Raw genomic sequence first — 21,190 nt, 5'->3', positions numbered from 1 at the left:
CTCCACCACCTCGTGTTTTTTCAGCCCCAGGAGCTGGTGCAGTGAGTGTGGCAAGTCTCCCCGTTCTTTAACCTGAAAACGACACAACACCGTAACAAAAATGAGTTCATGTTATTTTGTTTGTATTTGAGACGTTCTTTATCATGAGAATAAATATCATGAAAAATATTGAGCTCAAACTTGACCTTTGACTCTTATTTGTCAGTTCTCTGCTTTTGTATCATGAGCCAAAAATAAAGAGTCGTGCAAAGACAAAAGGCAGAAACTGTGTATGTTTTTTTTTAATGATTTAGTTTAAAATCCAAACCTTCTTCTTTTTGTTTTGCCTTGGCACATAGGGTCTTAACGTACTAAATAAATAAACCTTTGTATCCAATTATATTTAAATTATCTTTAATGTGAAAGTATTTTGAGTATTTGTTCATACTGATCAGCAGTAAACGGGAAATCCAAAGCTCTTCTATTTCATTTCAAACAAACTCCATGATGACTCGACCTTGGTGAGGTGTTTTTCTTATAATGGATGGAAGTCTGGAGAAAATCACGCAAATAAAAATAATGATCATGTCAGTTTCTGCCTTTTGTCTTTGCACGACTTCTTACTTTGTCTCATGCTACAAAAGCAGAGAACAGGAACTGACAAATAAGAGTCAAAGGTCAATGTTGAGCTCAATTTTTTTAATGTACAAATATTTAGCAACTAGTTTTTGAGAGCCCTACCTATTATACTTTTGTCTGGACAAAACAGAAACTAGGGGCAGTAGGGCAGTAAAGCTTAATGACATCGCAAGGTGGAACATTTTGAGCTTTGGAGATGTAGACAGACTAATAATAAACAGTTAAACACGTGAGTGAAACAAAACACAACTTTGTTACTGCCATATTGTATCTTCATTCTAGAGTGATGTAGAGAAGACGTGTTTAGAGTTGGATTTGTTTTTTTTTACTTTGATTTAGTCTCTAGCTTACTGGGAGATGGGTGCAGCGTCTGCAGTGATGCGGTCGTGGTGAAGAAGGAGCTGAGTCGAAAGGCAAAGCTCTCGATTTACAGTCAGTCTATGTTCCTCCTCTCACCTACGGTCATGAGCTCTGGGTAATGACCAAAAGGACGAGATCGTGGATACAAGCGCTCGAAATGAGTTTCCTCCGCAGGGTGTCTGGGCGCTCCCTTAGAGACAGGGTGAGGAGCTCAGTCAAACGGGAGGAGCTCGGAGTAGAGCCGCTGCTCCTCCACGTCGAGAGGAGCAGCTGAGGCTCAGGCATCTGTTCTGGATGTCTCCTTTGGGACATGTCCCACCAGAACGAGGCTGAGGGGAAGACCCAGGACACACTGGAGGGACTATGTCTCTGGGCAGGCCTGGGAACAACTTGGGGTCTCCCTGGAGGAGCTGGGGGGAGTGTCCAGGGTGAAGGAAGTCTGAGAGTCCCGGCTTAGACTGTTGCCTCCACATCCTGGCTCTGGAAAAATGGAAGAAATTGGATAGATGGATATTGATTATTGTAATTTTGTTAAATGTTATATTCTGTTGTCTTAAAAAAAAAAAGAAAATAAACTCCAGGTATGTTTTTGAGGAGGTAGCACCTAGGGCTGTGCAAAAATAGTGAAATATTGATATGTCGTATTGTTTAACATGATGATACAGTATCAGTATATCACTACCAAGAGTATTTTTTGGTATATTTTACAAAATTATTGTGTTACGGTGCTACAGTTTTGTTGTTTCTTTCGTGAAATTTGTGACATTTTTACTGTTTTGATGATTAAAATGGGCATTTTTCATTTTAACTTCGCACGAGAAGTGGTTTTTAACAAAGACTTTTCGTATCACAGCCACGACTTAGCCTTTACTTTTATTGAACCGTATCAAATCGATTTGAAAAATATCGAATTGAAAGTGCACTGTATCGTATCGGCAACTTCTTAATGACACCGAGCCCTAATCACAACATTCTAACATGCCTTAAAGCTCACAAGAGTCAATTTTGGACCTTTAGATCCCTGGTTGTAGTACTTCCAGTTCACTGACAGGTTGTGATAAGTAAAACGGCTCTTTTTTTTTACTTCCTGTGTACTATTGTGCACCGTCTCCATTAGTAACCCCGGCGACTACCCCCCAGCACCACTTAAACATCTCCTTTATTACCTCCGACCCCCTCGCCGCCTCCACCACCTCGTCTTTAAGCCCCAGGACGAGGAGGGCGGCGAGTCTCCCCCATTCTTTAGCGCCGCCTTAACCTGTCCTTAAAGGTGCGGCGCCGCTAAATCACGGCGGTACTTAGCTGCTCGCCCGCCTGGTACTCACTTAAGAGCTAATGAGAGCGGCTTACGGAGAGTGATTCATGGAGCAGAGGAGGAGAGCGGCAAAGCAAAACCAAGCCACATTGTGTCCTTGATTTACTGGCAGCGGGCCTGAAACGGAGCCCCGAGTACGAGAGGAGATGGATAATTACGACGCCGGGAAAAGTGCGGGGAGAGAGAGAGGAACACCTGGAATTATGCGAGAATAGAAGCTGATTGTGTCAATAAGAAGCGAGAAGGGAAGAGCGAGATAATGAAAACAGCCGAGCTAAACTGGAATAAATCAAAAATACAGTGTACTTCGAGATGCATTATGTAACTTTTCTGGTCGAGGTGTTGTCGCTTTGTCTGGAATGTTTCACCTTTCTATCTTCATGGAGATTAAACCAGACAAAGATACAGGTTTGATCTGTGGAGAGGCGACCCCACTCAGTCAGAATGTCTTTTTCTGCCTTAAAGGTTGTACAGAGGATTTTTTTTAAAGGAAGAGAAATACAGCGACAGTCCTTTTTCAAATGCTGCACATGCGTGACTCCGCCTTCCTCCTCCGCAGCCTCAGTAGAAACATCTCCTCCCGCCTCCTTACTCTAGAAATCACGCTTGTTTACAGCTGTGCGCTTTCAGAATTACTGTTGAAGTGACCTGTCTAGAAGTAACTTAGCGAACGACGCGTTAGTTTTTAGACCCTTCGCCTGCTTCGGTCGCACCATCGCTGGACGGAATCTCCAAGAATCACCTCAGTTTGGCTTTGCTCCTTTTCCCCTTCTTCTTCTTCTTCTTCTTCTTCTCTGATAAACGAACTTTCTTCTACGGCGAACTGGTCGTGGATTCTCGTCCGCCATCGCAACAAACTTTGTGCGAACTGCGAAGAAGCTACAGTTTAAAAAAAACCTCTAAGAACCGCTGCATAAACCACGTAATCCCCGCACGCTGGCAAGTCAGTTACACTAGGGAGTCTGATTGACAACCTAACAGCCAATAGAAAATGAGGCAGCCTCTTTATCTATTGGTTGATGTTTATCTGGCCTCACTATGTCCACAGTTGATAGATTTTTTTTTTTTTGTCATCATAATTACAAGGCTGCTGCATCTCTGTAATGGTATTTTAAACTTTCATTGACAATTTGAAACAAACAAACAAAAAAATCCTCCACACAAACTTTAAGTAATTTTTGAGCCACTTGTAAAAAACAAAAAAACACTTGTAATTTAAAAAATGTAAGGCAGAGGTAGTTTAATGTCATACTGTGGAACATTTCAGGCAGAGCAATGACATCTCCATGGATCCCCCACTGAGAAGTTATAGTGCTTCTTTAAATGTGGTGTTACTTTCAGGAAAAGCAATAAAAAGCTGTGATTTTTTTTTTCACTGAAGATGGAAATTAGCCACGTTGGCTGTAATTCTTACAGCTTTACATTTTAAATGTTCATTGATATGTGCTGTCCCTTTACAAATAAATAAGAAATATAGTGGGGCTGTGTGGTTCTACAGCAGCGGTTTCCAAACTTGGTTAATTTATCACTATCAGTTTCACATCTGTTTGGATTTTTGTGTTCGGTCATTCTTTGTTTTATTAAACAACTTCAGAAATTCAGTCTTGCATTTTGGGTTCTACTTCTGCTATAAACGTGACAGTGACAGGAACCTCCCGAGCTGGAGACTCCTGTTCTAGAGCAAACTGATGTGTCTTTAGGCAACACACTTCACCCACCAAGCCTTTATGAACGGGCTGAGTGATGATGGTCACAAATTGGTCAGTCTCACTTCTGTCCCAGGGCAACTGTGGCTAGTATATGTTATTAGGTTCTTTTTTTCAGACCTAGAGTGTTATTTCATACCTGACAGTTTCGACTTCTCTCACACACCTGGGATGCTGTCCTGAGGAAGTGGGACTGCAGATGGCGCTGTCGTCCTGCCTCCACCGGTAGGAAGACAGCGCCAAAACCTGTTTAAATCAGCTGACTGGACACGTCACAGCAACATCACGTGACTCTGAGGAAGACGCTAGTGAACAGTCCAAACTGTCAGGTATGAAATAACACTCTAGGTCTGAAAAAAAGAACCTAATAACACAGAATATTGGAAGACCAAATGAATCTCATTGGACTATGTGGCTAGTATAGTTTACCACACTACCAATGAGTGGAGTGAATAAATAATACTATAAAACTCCTCTCACAGCGTTCAAAATCACTACAGGTGTAACGGTTCATGTATTCGTGCTGAACCGTTTCTGTACAGGACGTTTGGGTTGGTGCACATGAGTGAGTTTGCGCAATTTGTGTGTGTTTATATTCCACCAGTACATGTGCAGCGACACGAAGGCTCGGCTCTTTAATATTCACAAATGAACTCGTCCGTGATTGGGGCAGTGTTTCCCGCAGCGCTTTATAGTTAGGGCAGCCACCTCGACAACATTTTCCCCCCGTCTTGACTGCGTCCCTCAGAACCACAAGAATCTTCGCAAAACTATGGTCGTCACGCCATGGTCCTCACTTTTGCCTTTGTTCGACACGGAATCTAAATAAAACGTCATCATGGAACTGTTTGTGCTGCGTTTTACTTTTTGAAAATTTTTGTTTACTGTTTACAATGAATTTATTTTTTTAGAATATTTCATACATTTGCTGCTTATTTGAGAACATTTATTTCACTTATTAGTATTACCAAGCAGCACTTTGCATTTATTTTATTTTTCCCGTTTGTATAATATTAAAACTAACTGTTGGTTTAATAAACACATAAATGGTTTTGCATTTTGTTTCCAAACTGTACCGAAAATGAAATGAACCATGACTTCAAAACCGACGTACGTACTGAACTGTGATTTTTGTAAACCGTTCCCCCCCTAAAATATATATATATACATTACTATATTCATTGATAGTACTATAATCAAATACTTTTATGTCTTTCCGGATTTTTTATCAAATTAATAATTACTGCACAATCTTGACAGGAGAACTGGTTTTGTTATTTAAACTGTTGGCTTACATTCGATTTGCGATTTGTGGTATCTCCATATTTCCTAAACAACGTACTCACAGTTTTACAGTTTTTGACGTTTCTCCAAATTAGTTTTCACGCAGATGATCCGACGCGACATCCTGTATTGCGAAACTGCAACTCCGACTTCATCTTTTCACTTTCCCCCGGACCTCTGGACGACATTAACTTACCCGCGCCCCTAAATCCCAAATCCATATCTTTCAACCGTCACCTTGTAAAAGTTGTTTCCATCTTGTAAAAAAAAAAAAAAAAACTTGAAAGTGCTTTTATGTGGTATAGTGGGAGATTGCAGTAGGCAGCCTCACACTCCCACTTTGCCTATGCCCTTTCGTTCAGCGCCAGGCTACAGCGAGCAAGATAAATAAAAGCAGAATTTATGTAATACCTGGCGGAGCCCATTGGCGAAGGGGCCATGATATGTGTTCACAGCGCAGAGGACAGCCTGAATGCTTGAGTGGCGTTGTACCTATTAAACGTGCTGCTTTGGAAAGAGGAAAATGCTTACTTTGATTTCCCCCAGGCTCCCGGACTCTGAGTGGAATAAAAAAGCTCCAGATGAGGCGGCGGAGGCAGTGCAAGCCAACGCCGAAACATTAGACTGGAGAAAGCAGGTGTATATACAACTGTAGAGAACTAAATGAAAACAGACTGGAGATCATAGGTTAAAGTCGACTTGTTTTGTCCCCGTAGAAGCATTTGTTATCTGTATTTTTGGATTTTTTTTGCAGAAGTAGCTCACACTTTTGGTCCTGTTTTGGGCCCAGTTCGAGTGCTAGACTTTGTTTAGCGTAAAATACCAAATAAAGCGGAGTTTCAATTAACCGCTGGGTCCGTTTTAAATTAGTGCATCGTTCGTTTTTCAATATAAAATCAAAAATAAAACAACAAAAAAAAAAAACTATTTTCCTCATTATCTGTCTCCAGATCTGCAGGAATAATACAAGACAAACTCAGGTCTAAACCAGGACTAAACCGGGACTAAACCAGGACTAAACCAGGACTAAACCAGGACTAAACCAGGACTAAACCAGGACTAAACCAGGACTAAACCAGGACTAACCCAGAACTAAACCAGGACTAAACCGGGTCTAAACCAGGACTAAACCGGGTCTAAACCAGGACTAAACCAAGTCTAAACCAGGACTAAACAAGGACTAACCCAGAACTAAACCAGGACTAAACCGGGTCTAAACCAGGACTAAACCAGGACTAAACCAGGACTAAACCAGGACTAAACCAGGACTAAACCAAGACTAAACCAGGACTAAACCAGGACTAAACCAGGACTAAACCAGGACTAAACCAGAACTAAACCAGGACTAAACCAAGACTAAACTAAACCAGGACTAAACCAGGACTAAACCAAGACTAAACCGGGTCTAAACCAGGACTAAACCAATTCTAAACCAGGACTAAACAAGGACTAAACCGGGTCTAAACCAGGACTAAACCAGGACTAAACCAGGACTAAACCAGGACTAAACCAAGACTAAACCGGGTCTAAACCAGGACTAAACCAGGACTAAACCAGGACTAACCCAGAACTAAACCAGGACTAAACCAGGACTAAACCAGGACTAAACCAGGACTAACCCAGAACTAAACCAGGACTAACCCAGAACTAAACCAACTTCAAAGGACGTTTGACAAATGATGCAACTTGGACAAGGAAAATACCAAAAGAGCTGTAGGAATACCATAAGACAAACTCAGGACTAATCCAGGTCTAATTCAGGACTAACCCAGAACTAACCCAGACTAACCCAGGACTAACCCAGAACTAACCCAGGACTAACCCAGGTCTAAACCAGGTCTAAACCAGGTCTAAATCACATCTGACATATAACGCAATGTGGACAAGGAACATACCAAAAGAGCTGTAAGAATACTTCAAGATTAATACAGGACTAAACCAAGACTTAAATCAAGTCTAACTCAGGACTAACCCATAACTAATCCAGGACTAACCCAGAACTAAACCAGGTCTAAAGCACGTTTGACAAACAAGTAGTAACATACCTAGAGATCTGTTGGATTACCAGAAGACAAACTCAGGACTAAACCAAGACTAAACCAGGTCTAAATCACGTTTGACAGACGACGCAATGTGGACAAAGAATATACCATGAGATCTACAGGACTACCACGAGACAAACTCAGGACTAAACCAGGTCTCGCTCGGGACTAACCCAGAACTAAACCAGAACTAACCAAGGACTAACCCATAACTAAACACGTTTGACAGACAATGCAACGTGGACAAGGGACATACCAAGAGAGCTGCAGGACTACCTAAAGACTAACTCAGGACTAAATCAAGACTAAACAAACAGTAAACTAGGTCTAAACCAGGACTAAATTAGTACTAAATCAGTCCTAGACTAGGACTCACCCAGGACTAACCCAGAACTAAACCATGTCTAAAGAAAGATGATGCAAAGTGGTCAAGGAACACACCAAGAGAGCTGCAGGACTACCTCAAGACTAAGCCAAGACTAAACCAGGACTAAACCAAGACTAAACCAAGACTAAACCAGGTCTAATTCAGGATTAACCCAGAACTAAACCAGGTCTAAACCAGGTCTAAAGCACCTTTGATAGATGATGCAACGTTGACAAGAAACAAACCAAGAGATCTGTAGGACTACCACAAGACAAACTCAGGACTAAACCAAGACTAAACCAGGTCCAACTCAGGACTAAACCAGAACTAACCCAAGACTAACCCAGGATTAATGCAGCACTAAACCAGACCTAAACCAGGTCTAAAGCATGTTTGAAAGATGATGCAACATGGACAAGGAAGAACTGTAGGACTACCTCAAGACTAACTCAGGACTAACTCAGGTCTAACCCAGAACTAACCTAGGACTAAACCAGAACTAAACCAGGTCTAAAGCATGTTTGAAAGATGATGCAACATGGACAAGGAAGAACTGTAGGACTACCTCAAGACTAACTCAGGACTAACTCAGGTCTAACCCAGAACTAACCTAGGACTAAACCAGAACTAAACCAGGTCTAAAGCACGTTTGACAGATGATGCAACATGGACAAGGAACATATCAAGAGATCTGTAGAACTACCACATGACAAACTCAGGACTAAAGCAGGACAAAACCAGGTCTAACCCAGGTCTAACCCAGGACTAACCCATAACTAACCCAAGACTAATCCAGGACTAACCCAGGACTAACCCAGATCTAAACCAGGTCTAAAGGATGTTTGACAAATGATGCAATGTGGACAAGGACTACCCCAAAAGATCTGTAGGACTACCACAAGACAAATACAGGACTAAATCAGGACTAAACCAGGTCTAAACCAGGACTAACCCAGAACTAACCCAGGATTAACGCAGGACTAAACCAGGACTAATGCAGAACTAAACCAGGTCTAAAGCACGTTTGACAGATTATGCAACGTGGACAAGGAACATTCCAAGAGATCTGTTAGATTACCACAAGACAAACTCAGAACTAAAACAGGACTAAACCAGGTCTAAACCAGGTCTAATTCAGGTCTAATTCAGGACTAACCCAGAAGTAAACCAGGACTAAACCAGAACTAAACCTGGTCTAAAGGATGTTTGACAGATGATGCGATGTGGACAAGGAACACCCCAAAAAAGCTGTAGGACTACCACAAGACAAACTCAGGACTAAACCAAGACTAAACCAGGTCCAACTCAAGACTAAACCAGAACTAACCCAAGACTAACCCAGGATTAATGCAGCACTAAACCAGACCTAAACCAGGTCTAAAGCATGTTTAAAAGATGATTCAACATGGACAAAGAAGAGTTGTAGGACTACCTCAAGACTAACTCAGGACTAACCCAGGACTAAACCAGGACTAAACCAGAACTGAACCAGGTCTTAAAGCCTCCCAGATCGTGCTGGAGACTCCCCTGTTTCCAAACCAACACAATTTGTCCTTTTGTTTACTCGTACCCCCGTCTTTTTATCAACTTCGGGTATAAATTTCACATATTTTACACAACACACAGTGAAGACGGCTTTAATTAGTCTCTCCTTTATATTTTCATGACCACAAAAAACCCGAGAACTATAACAAATCTTTACCAGTGGAAGCAAAATCGTCTTCACAGATGTGCAGGAACCTGTGCGGCGGGCGATACGTGGGCGGCGAGCTTCTCCAAACACTTTGAATAAAACAAAGATGTGAAAAAAAAAAAAAAAAAAAAAAAGACTCAAATGCCCCGAAGATAACCAGAACAAAGCACCAAGTAAGGATTTAGTTTGCACATTAAAGCCGGGCCCCAGCGAAGGCGCGAGGGGAAAACGCTGACGCTCCAACAAAGAGCTGTGAAAATTGATTACATTTTGCGGATGTGAGATGGGACCAGGGCTCGTGACAAATGTAAATGGGAAAACAACAGTAAACGCAGAGATGAGTTTGTGATGCGCGTTGACCTCCTTTCAAAAGAAAGAAAAAAAAAAGTGCAGGGTAAAGAGGTTTGTCTGTGGTCCGGGTCTGGGTTTGGGTTTGGTTTAGTTTAAATGATATAGGAGGCTTCAGTAGAAAAGCTTTGTACCTGTTTCTGACTCTCTGAAAAATGTGGAAAACAGAACTAGATTGTTTAAAAAGGTTTGTGGAGGTTCAAAGTTATTCTTCACAGGGTAAAGCTGACAACAACTAGCATGCTAATGTGCACTTACTGGCCGTGTTGGGAGTATTGCGTTATAAAAGTAATGAATTTCTGTACTGCGATTCTTTTTGCTGTAACGCAGTAATTTAAGGCATTACAGGGAAAAAAATTGTGATATTTTGCTCAGTACAAATGTCAGTAATGCGCATCACAATGCAGTCCAAGATTAGTCCTGGTTTGGTCCTGGTTTAATCCTCATTTAGACCTGGTTTAGTCCTGGTTTTGATCTGGTTTAGACCTGGTTCAGTTCTGGTTCAGTTCTGGCCTAGTTCTGGTTTAATCCTGGTTCAGACCAGATTCAGTCCAGGTTCAGTTCTGGTTCAGTTCTTTTTTAGTCCTGGTTCAGACCTGGTTCAGGTCTGGTTTAGTCCTGGTTTAGTCTGAGCTCTGAGCTCTTCTGAGTTCCGCCGTCTGAGGAAACTCGGAACTCAAAAATACCAAGACAAACAGTCATTCTGAGCGGATCAACTCTCCACAGATCTGACCTGTAACTTGGTCTGATTTGGTCTAGATGAAGATAGAAAGGTTTAAAACTTTACTCAAACATTCCAGACCACTCAAAAACATCAAGAAAATAATTTGATAAAAATAGGATAAATAGGAAAGCCAATTGTAATCAGAAAAGTAAAATAAGTAGGTAAATAATTGTGCATTCCAACATGATCCAAATCCAACCGTAAAATACAAACCGTCTAACCTCCGTTTAAGAATCCAGTGTGTCAAAACCGTCCGTTAGCTCGTGCATCGACTCCATCCTGTTCTGTGAGACACGGTGCATCTGCTCAGCGCTGCCCCCGGTGTCCGCGAGGCTCATGTGCGATTAGCGTGGAGGATCTGAGCGCACTTCACCAGCCGCGCCTCCAACCTGCTCCACCGTCCCACACCACTGCACCTGTACACAAACACACGGACGCTTTGTTTCCTCGTTATGGGGTTTATTGTGTTGTGATTGGAGATTTGAATCCTTGTGTGACGCTGGGATGTAGAAGATGTGTTCAATTGTCGATACTGAACACACCAGATATTTTAGTTCAATATAGTTTTGAAATTTCATAATATTAAATGGTGGTTTGGTGGTAGACAGTGGCTCTATTACTGTACTGGGGCACACCTGGGGTACAGTTAATGCGAGCGTGCAAAGTTTTTTATTATTGTTATTATTATTTATTTATCATAAAAAAAAGGCGAGGAGAAAATTCAGTTTGTCGACTGGACAAAAGTGAGTTTGGTTGAAGACGTTTTGCAGCTCATCCAAGCTGCTTCTTCAGTTCTGGTCAGACGCTGGTGGACACTTCCGTATATCTGCAGGGAGGAGCTAACTGCACTGAAACTACTCTGAAACTAACACACACCTACTTGTTTACAGTTTCTGTTTGTTAGTTCGGCCTATTGACCTGTACAGGGGGTGGCGTCTAATTAGCAGAACAATTCATGTCCATAATTTGCTTCCACACCTCTGGACCTGACCTGGATACACCTGTTGTTCTCTTGTTTGTTTGATTTAGGTTTGAGGATGGAATTGTAAATAAGAGGTAGATGGTGTCTGAGTCTCCATTTTTGTTTAGAGAAGGATTCGCTTTCTTAACAAAAATGGTTTCTTTCACTCCTCACTCAAACCAATTCTTTGCTAAAATCTGAACCTCGCTGTCCTGAAATGAGCGGCCCGTGGCTTTTAAGTGGACGTGTACAGCAGACTGAGGTCCACTGCTGCTCTCTCGTCTGTGTTGGTTCATCCTCATAACATAAACCTCAAAACATAAATAGTGCTTCAAATTATATAATCATATTAGATCATGTTTTTGTCTGGATCTTTGAATAACCAGCTGAAATGAACTGATGCATTTGGCCTACTTGGAAAAAAAAGGAATAACTTTCTGATATCCATCTACAGGAGTGCTGTTTGAGTCAAATCAACATCAAAATAATCCATTATGTTACAGGGACCAAGGTACCAAATAATAAAATGCCTCCAAAAGACCACAAAAGAACTGTACAGCATTAAATATCTCTTCCATTACTCTAAATATAAACTGCATGTTTATCTACCAGGCAGATCACATCACTAAATGAACCAGGCCATACAAACATACACAGACAAAACCAGACCAAACATGAGAGTATAACACAGTTTCTACCAACGCACTCAGTGTGCAGAGACCACAGGCAACTGACTCAAATCACATTTCATTTTCACTGCAGTGTTCATTATAAGCACAATAAACACAATACTGTGAAATTCAAATAAACCATGTCATCAAGGCATCGATAACTGCAATCTATGTATTTTTACTATTAACAAAATGTTTCTTTAAAACTGTGTATTCACTCGTGTATACTGTATCTTTACACCTTCATCAAAACTTTTACACTCTCATTTGTTTTCACAGTGTCTCGTAACCCGAATACTCAATGAGGCTGATTATCTGTTTATACAAAGCCCATGTTTTAACCTTAAATACGCTCATCAAACAGAGTAGATGTAAAATAACAATCTCCAGAAATCGAGTGTGGGAGCTCACAGTGCTAAGCCTAACTGTGACATGAATCAACAATGATCTGCCTGCGTCAGTCAGCTAAAAAACAGTAACTAACATCTGCAGTAGGACTTCAATTTACAGTCAGAGCTCCAAGACAACAGCTGAAAGTTTACCTCGGCTCGCTGCCTCATGCATTACATGTAAACAGTACAGTTGTAACATTTAAATCCACGTGGAAATGGAGGCACAGAGATGAAAACAAACAACAACGATGCACAGTTGACCTGGTACTGACCTGTAAGACACGTGACAGAAACAAACTCTGTTGTTAGACGTTATGTCCTGAAGGTGTTTCTGAAGTGTGTTTTGCGTAGAAAACGTAACTTTGTTTAGAAAGGCATTGTATAAATATATCGTTATAATATAATAAAAAATTCACACTGTAGCCTATGATATTAGCATTAAATATTATATATTTAATGCTTTTTAATAGAATGATTTGTAATTTCTTTCTTTAATATAGTGGGAGCCTTATTTGTTAGAAGATACAGCCTGTAAAGATGCACAAACTGAAACGATCAGCATAAAACAACACAAAAAATTATCAAGTTAATTTTTTTTTTTCCCCATAAAGACTTAGACCAGGCATGTCCAAATGATGGCCCGTGGGCCAAATGGGGTGCTCAGACCAATTTTTCTTGGCCCTCAGGTTTCCAAGTGAATTGGCCAAAATGACCTTGCATCAATTAAAAATGTACTTTTTACTGCAAGTTTTTTTTTATTTTTTATCTACCTTGATAAAGCTGATATTTAATATTTAGTGTGTGATTTTAATGATAAATAAAGACTGATGGCTCATATTAACGTGTTCAACCTGCACATATTTCAGTTATTCTCTGTACTGAGCTCCAGTCTACGGCCCTCGATCAGTCCTCTGCTTCGTCTGTGTTTAGATTTGTGGCCCTTGATGAAAAAAGTTTGGACACCCCTGACTTAGACAAACTTTACTGACCCACAAGGGAAATCACTTGGACACAGTATCTCACACATCACAACATAATACAATAACAAAGAGTAATACATAATAATACATTCTAAATAAGAAGCAAAAATAGAGAGAAACAGGTGTCAAATCAGGCATAATTATATAAATGTAAATGTACAAGTAAGAATAAAACACAGAAATAAAGTCTAATTTCTAAACTTTGCTACAAAAATGGAAGTTTTCTAGTAAAACCTCCGTATTCCACAACTTTCCTGCGTGTTTTGCGGCGCACACTCTTCCCCACCCGTCAGCTCGGTGACATGCCCCATCTGCGAGCGAGCGCCTTTGTTCCATTATTACTAAACCTGTACATAGATCCTTTAATAACCTCTCACTCACTTCTCAATTAGCTTCTTTTTGATTGGGCCCTGACACCTGCCTTTGCTCTCCCTCTCCGCGGCGGCATCCAAAAAAGAGGCGAGCCTGGTTCTCTGTATTCTCTGTGAAGTGGGATCAGAGCAACTCCTACATAAATTAATGAATAAACAGCGAGAGGCGCCCACATACACAGCGCTCTAACCCTGACGCAACAACAAAGCAACGCTGGCCCCACACCGCTCCTGGATATTGTGCCGCGGCAGAATTTCACACGCTAATTAACATGTAAGAAAGAGCCACCCGAATCTCCTGGGACTTCGCCCGCTCCGGTGACGTTCCCGGAGACACGCCCGGGTTTGTTTTATTTATTAAACGGCATCTAGGGGGCGACAGAGTTTGTGATGTCGGGCGATGTCGCGCGACAGCTGCAAATGAGTCTGCAATCTGTCAACCGAGCGAAATAAATAAATAATAAAAAGTGTGATTTTAGTGTAGCTCGATCGTGAGTCTCTCTGATTGGTTAATCCGCCTGTCAATCACGCCCTCTCAGATCAGGGAGGACAGATATTGGAAGATTTTATAAGCAAATGTAATGTTTGCAATGTATCATCCAGTTTAAATGAATAATAAAATACATGACAGTGGCATAGCTTAATCATTACTACTACAACTACTACTACTACTACTACTACTACTACTACTACAATATTTAAGAAGTTTGTAGAAGGGATTGTAAAATAAGTGTTGCAAATTAACACAGTCTGTCAGTTGATCTAAATGAATAATATAATAAAATATTGTGCCTTATCTTCATCACCTCTGCTACTACTACTAGTGTTTTTAATCAAGATCACACTAATCGAAACCAAGACCAGTTTGAGACCACAAGGTCCCGAGTCCAGGGCAAGACCAAGACCTCTGAGAGCCGAGACTGAGACAAGACCGAGACAGAGTCCTGCACAGGTCCATTTTTGGAGACCCGCACCGCACCCTGCATCAAAGTGAATCAAGTGGGTTTTTTCAAGTTCATAACATTTACAGTTAAACTATCTTACTGGTTTTGCAGGGATATTTAGCCTCTGCACATTTACCGGCCGTAGTGAAATATGATCGCACTTTTGAGTGTGCAACTTGAGTCCAAGACAACACTGCGACCAAATGCCATCAAGCCCGAGACAAGACTGAATCCAAAACCCTAACCCTGAATCAACTCTGAGACAAGACCAAGACTGTAAAAAAATGCAGTCTCAAGACCGATCTCCAGTACTACAACTAACGACTACGACTACTACAACCACTACAACTACTACAATGTTTAAGTTTAAGTAACTGTAATAATTTGCTGATGTTGCACAAGAGTTGCAAATGGCCGTGATCTGTCAAGTGATCGAAATGAAAAATTAAATAAAATATTGTACCATATCTTCATCACTACTGCAACTACTACTACTACTACTACTACTACTAGTTCAGCTAATAATACAGACATGCCAGACTCAGGCCCGGGGGCCAAATTTGGCCCACGATACAATTATATTTGGCACCACGAGATCATATCAAATATATATTAGAGCTGCCCGCCGCACACAGATAGACAATAGAGACATTATTTATTTAAAATGTTGTTATTATTTTATATTCTGCTTGTTCTGGATTCAAAGTTTTAGCAAAACTATTATTAAACATTTATTTTAATAAGAAAAGGTTTAACATGACATGTCTCAAAAGTAGAGAAAACATGCAGACGTTGAAAATTTTTCAATAAATATTCAGTTTGGCCCACGACTCAATCTCAGTTTTTAATTCTGGCCTTCTGTGAATTTGAGTTCGACACCCCTGTAATAATACAAGAGTTGCAATCTGTCAGTTGATCTAAATGAAAAATTACATACAATATTGTGCCATATCTTAATCACCACTACTACTACTACTACTACTACTACTACTACTACTACTACTACTACTTACAGTACAAGTTTAAGCAGTTATAATAATTTGCTGATGCTGCATAAGAGTTGCAAATGGACACAATCTGTCAAGTGATTAAAATGAAAAATTAAATACAATATTGTGCCATCATCACTACAACTACTACTACTACTACAACTATCACTACAACTACTACTACTACTACTAGTTCAGCTAATATTACAGCCGATGTTGCACGAGTTGCAATCTGTCACCGAATGTACATGAATAATAAAATACAATCCTGTACCATATCTTTATTACTACCACCACCACGACTACTCCTGCTACTACATATTAGAAGTTTGCGTATGCATGTGTAATAATTCGCTGATGTTGCACAAGAGTTGCAGTGAACACAAGCTGTCAGCCGCTGTAAATGAATAATAAAATACATGATGTGGCGTGGTTTGATCACTGTAATAAAGGAAGGCACGTCGTGTCAGATGGATACGGCACTCGGAGGCGCATTGGCAAAGCTCTAATATAAATGATCGCTAATTTGACACAAGAAAAAATATGCGCGCGAGATGAATTATTTACACCCATCCGTCTTCCATCGCTTCTCCGGAGCAGCGTTTGTGAAAGCGCGCGTCGAAGCGGAGGTGACGAGACCCTCCTCGCACTTTACAGATGAATTTTAAGGTCCCGTGTTACGCAGAACTGACTTTTGTGAGCTTTAAATCGTGTTATAATGTCGTTACCTCCTCAAAAACAGCCCCGGAGTTGTGTTTTGGTTCATTCATGCTTGAGTAATCCTTTATTATTCTTCTGTTTACATCTCCAAAACTCAAAATGTGCTGTTCCGTGTTCAGTTTGATGAAAGAACTCAGCCTAAATATGCAGATTTTCCGGGTCGGGTACACAGTTTTACGGGTGGGTAGTGATTACACACGGGCGGGTCAGGTGAATCAAATGAACGACAAATGGAAGAAAAATACTTGCTCATCCAGGACGTCCATTGCCCTGGGAACAAGTGCCAATTCCCGTCTTTTCCTGGAGCGATGGACCAGACTGAGAGAGACTTTAGTGTTTTTTTGTTTGGGTTTTTTTTAACATAAAACCATCAATGGAGGAGATTGGCTCAACGGCTGCGCTCCTGGTTTAGTCTTGGTTTAGACCTGGTCCAGTCCTGGAGATCGGCTTGGCGGGGGGGAGTGTATACATTTATGCTAACGAGACTGGTTCAGTCCTGGTCCAGTCCTGGTGTAGTTCTGGCGATCGGCTCTGTGGTTTGCGGCGTGTATATTTATAATCCACTAATGACACAGCGTAGGTTCAATCCTGGTTTAGTCCTGGTTTAGTCCTGATTTAGACTTGGTTAAACCTTGGTTTAGTCCTGCTTTAGACCTGGTTAAGTCCTGGTTTAATCCTGGTTTAGTCCTGGTTTCCAGTCCGGGTGAATTCGTGGAGACTGGCTCGGTGGTTGCGGCGTGTTTATATTTATAATCCACTAATGACACGGTGTAGTTTCAGTCCTGGTTTAGTCCTGACATAGTCCTGGATGAGACCTGGTTCAGTCCTGGTTCAGTCCTGGTTCAGTCCTGGTTTAGTCCTGGTTTAGTCCTGGTTTAGTCCTGGTTTAGTCCTGGTTTCAGTCCTGGTTCAGTCCTGGTTCAGTCCTGGTTAGTCCTGTTTAGTCCTGGTTCAGTTCAGTTCCTGGTTTAGTCCTGGTTCAGTCCTGGTTTCAGTCCTGGTTCAGTCCCCGTTTAGTCCTGGTTCAGTCCGTTTTAGTCCTGGTTCAGTTTCTGTTAGTCCTGGTTCAGTCCTGGTTCAGTCCTGGTTCAGTCCTGGTTCAGTCCTGGTTTAGTCCTGGTTCAGTCCTGGTTCAGTCCTGGTCCAGTCCTGGTGTAGTTCTGGCGATCGGCTCTGCGATTTGCGGCATGTATATATTTATAATCCATTTATAATCCACGCTATTGACACGGCGTAGGTTTAGTCCTCGTTAAGTTCTGGTTCAGTCCTGGTTTAGTCCTGGACTATTGGGCTGTCGGACCAATGGGCTGACCCCGATTTATCACGGGCACGGGCGGGTTAAAGGGTGGAATGTTAACGGGTCCGGGCGGGTGCAGATTTAACTTGGACATCATCACGAGTTAATGGTTTAAACGTTTAGACGAGCGTTTTTGGGAGTAAATCTGCTGCAAAAGTGTGTGGAATTGGATTGTGTGTGTTTGTTCTTAAAGGTTGTATAGAGGATTTTCCAAGGAACGAGAAATCCAGCGACTGTTTGTCCTTTTTCAAATGTTGCGCATGCGTGAAACCACCCCCCCTCCCCTACAGCTCCTACGTAGAAAACCTCCTCCCGCCTCCCTCCTTACGCCAGAAACAGGTTTGTTTACAGCCGGTGCTGCACATGACTTGTAAACAACTAACTACAGTGTTGGTTAGGACAAGACGGAGAAGTGAGGAGCGGGGGGAAGAGCGGAGCGGAGAGAGGAGAGAGAGAGAGAGGAGAGAGAGGAGAGGAGAGGAGAGAGAGAGGGAGCGGTGTGTGGAGATTCCGTGCCCGGAGAAGTGAGGAGCAGCAGGGAGAAGAGTGGATCGGGCAGCGGGGAGAGGAGCAGGAAAGGGGAGCAGAGAAGAAGTTGCGCGGAGATTCAGTGTGAATGAACTAACTACAACACGCAGCAGCAAGCAGACTCTTTCTTTGCCTTGAAAATTACGTTTTCAGACATAGGATATCGCTTTCGTGTCCTGAAAAACGTTTGTCTAGCTCTTGGAAATAAAGTACGTTTTCATAATAAGCAGAAGTGACCTGTCCAGGAGTAATTTGTGGACCAGTGCGTCAGTCTTTAGACCCTTCGTCTGCTTCAGTCGCGCCATCGCTGGAATGAATCTTCAAGAATCACCTTAGTTTGGCTTCGCTGCTTTTCCCCTTGTCTTCTTCTTTCAGCGACCTCAAAAACGGACTTTCTTTTGCGGCGAACTGCTCCTGGATTCTTGTCGCCATTGCAACAAACTTTGTGCGAACTGCGAGGAAGATATAGGTCAAAAAAAAGCCGCTAAGAACTGTTGCGTTGGTGGAGTAAACAGCGTCTGTGCGTCTTGCGTCTGTGGACTGTGTGACAGTCGTACGTAAACCACGTAACGGCGGCGCAGGCAAGTCAGTTACGCTAGAAACGTAGGGAGTTTGATTGACAGCCTGTCAGCTCACAGATAACGAGGCAGTGTCGTTATCTATTGGCAAATGTTTAGCCCCACCACGTCCAGAGTTGATGAATTTTTATTCTCTTTTTTTTGGTCATCATAATTACAAGGCTACTGCATCTATAATCTATCATTGACAATTTGAAACAAAAAAAAATCCTCCATACAACCTTTAAAGCAACAAGAGCGTCTTTGGACATATGGAAGTTTTCACGTGATGCATTTTCATCAGCTCCTCCTTCCACAAAGTCGTTCCACCGTCGACTGGTTCTCCAGGTCTGACTCACCTGCGACGACCTGGTGCATCCAGAGTTTGACAGAGGTGATTGCAGATCCTTCTCTGTTCACTAATAGTATCTCTGCAGATTTGTTGGGAGCCTCCTGTAAGTTTATAGAAATGATCCGACATGTTTGTTTCTGTGTACTGTATGTGCAGCTCTGGAAAAAAAAAAAAAAAAGAGAACTTGCTTCCTTCTGCTCTGACAATGTTCCCCAACTCTGACGACAGTTTTTTTTCCAGCAGGACAATGCTCAACACCACACAACGAGGTCAATCAAGGTGCGGATGAAGGACCACCAGATCAAGACTCTGTCAGGACCAGCCCAGTCTCCAGACATGAACCCACTGAAAACCTCTGGAACGTGATCAAGAGGAATGTCACAGTTCTGCCTTTTTTTACCTGTTTTTGCCGGCGTTTGTCTGTTTGTTTGTTTGTCTGTTAGCAACATAACTCAAAAAGTTATGGACCGATTTTGATGAAATTTTCAGGATTTGTTGGAAATGTGAAAAGGAAGAACTGATTTCATTTTGGGGCTGATCCGGAAGAAATCCTGGATTCTGGATCACTTTGAATTTTTAGTTAACATTGTGGTAAATGGGGCCAAAAATTTTGTTTCTCAATATCTCGGTTAATTATTGACCAAACCCCATGAAATTTGACTCAGGGATGGACAATGGGATCCTCTTTCATATTCCAAAGGCTGATCCGGATCTGATCCAGAAGACTGATTTTATCGCAATTTATATAACAAATGGGGGTACTCTTGGCGGAGGTCTGCGCTCTCTGACTGCTTTTCTAGTTTTTACATGTTTTCCCCAATCCAGTTCCATTTCTCAGTGTCTTCCGGTCCTCCTTTTGCTACCTCCCTCCTTTACCTGCAGCTGCCCCTCATTCTGTAATCAGCCCAGGCCAGTCTGTATATACTCCCTCTGCTCATTCAGTCTTTGCCAGATTGTCAACCTGTCAAGATACACTCAAGCTTTCCCTGAACGTCTGTATCTCTGTACCCTGTTGTTTGCATTTAGTGCAATTCTGATTTATTTCCTTGTTGTTCATACCTGCTTCTGTGTTCTATTTTCCAGCTCATTTTCCTTGTAGGCTATTTCCCAGTTTCTGGATGATATTTTCGTTCACGTTTGACATCATTTATTCCTTTTGCTGTTGTCAGTCTCATTTATTAAATATTGGATAAACGTATTTATCATTACCTGTTAAAGGACACTTTCTGTTATTCAATTAAGCCTTTGTTTGCCTGCATGCTTGTGTTGCATTTGAGTCCAAGTTACCTGCGTGATAAGGAAGATGGACGGTCATCAGAGTTGTTCCACCAAATATTGATTTCTGAACTCTTCCTAAGTATTAGTATTGTGTTGTTTTAAAATGAATATGATCTTGTTTTATTCACATTATTTGAGGTCTGAAATTGCATCTTTTTTGTTATTTTGACCATTTGTTATTTTTTGCAAATAAATGCTCTAAATAACAGTATTTTTTTATTAGGAATTAGTTGTCATTAGTATAATGAATGTAACAAAAATGTTCATTTTACTCAAACACCTATAAGTAGTAAAATCAGAGAAACTGATCATTTTGCAGTGGTCTCTTATTTTTTTTTCCAGAGCTGTATGTGACGTAAACGTGTACATGACCTGAGCAGATCTGACCAGAGTTTTGCGTCTTGGGCAGTGTAGACAGAAAAACTACGGTGGAGCGTAGGGGTGGGCGATATCTCGATATTTTTAATATATCGAGATTTTTTTAAAAACTCGATATGAATTCTGACATATCGTATATATCGATATAATGCTTATATCCAATTTTGATTTCGCCGCTTCGCTTGTTTGTCTTCTCTGTCGCCCCCGCTCCCTGATTTTGTTCGCTCGTGTCTCCTTCACTCGTCACTATCACCGTGAACGCCGAAAGTTGCTGCCAGTGAAAAGCTTCTAGCGCCACGAAACCTTTCCACCATT

The sequence above is a fragment of the Boleophthalmus pectinirostris genome, unplaced genomic scaffold (genome assembly GCF_026225935.1).
Source record: "Boleophthalmus pectinirostris isolate CB_2022bp ecotype Guang Dong unplaced genomic scaffold, ASM2622593v1 HiC_scaffold_15, whole genome shotgun sequence".
NCBI lineage: Eukaryota > Metazoa > Chordata > Actinopteri > Gobiiformes > Gobiidae > Boleophthalmus > Boleophthalmus pectinirostris.
Note: the sequence above shows the minus strand (reverse complement) of the source record.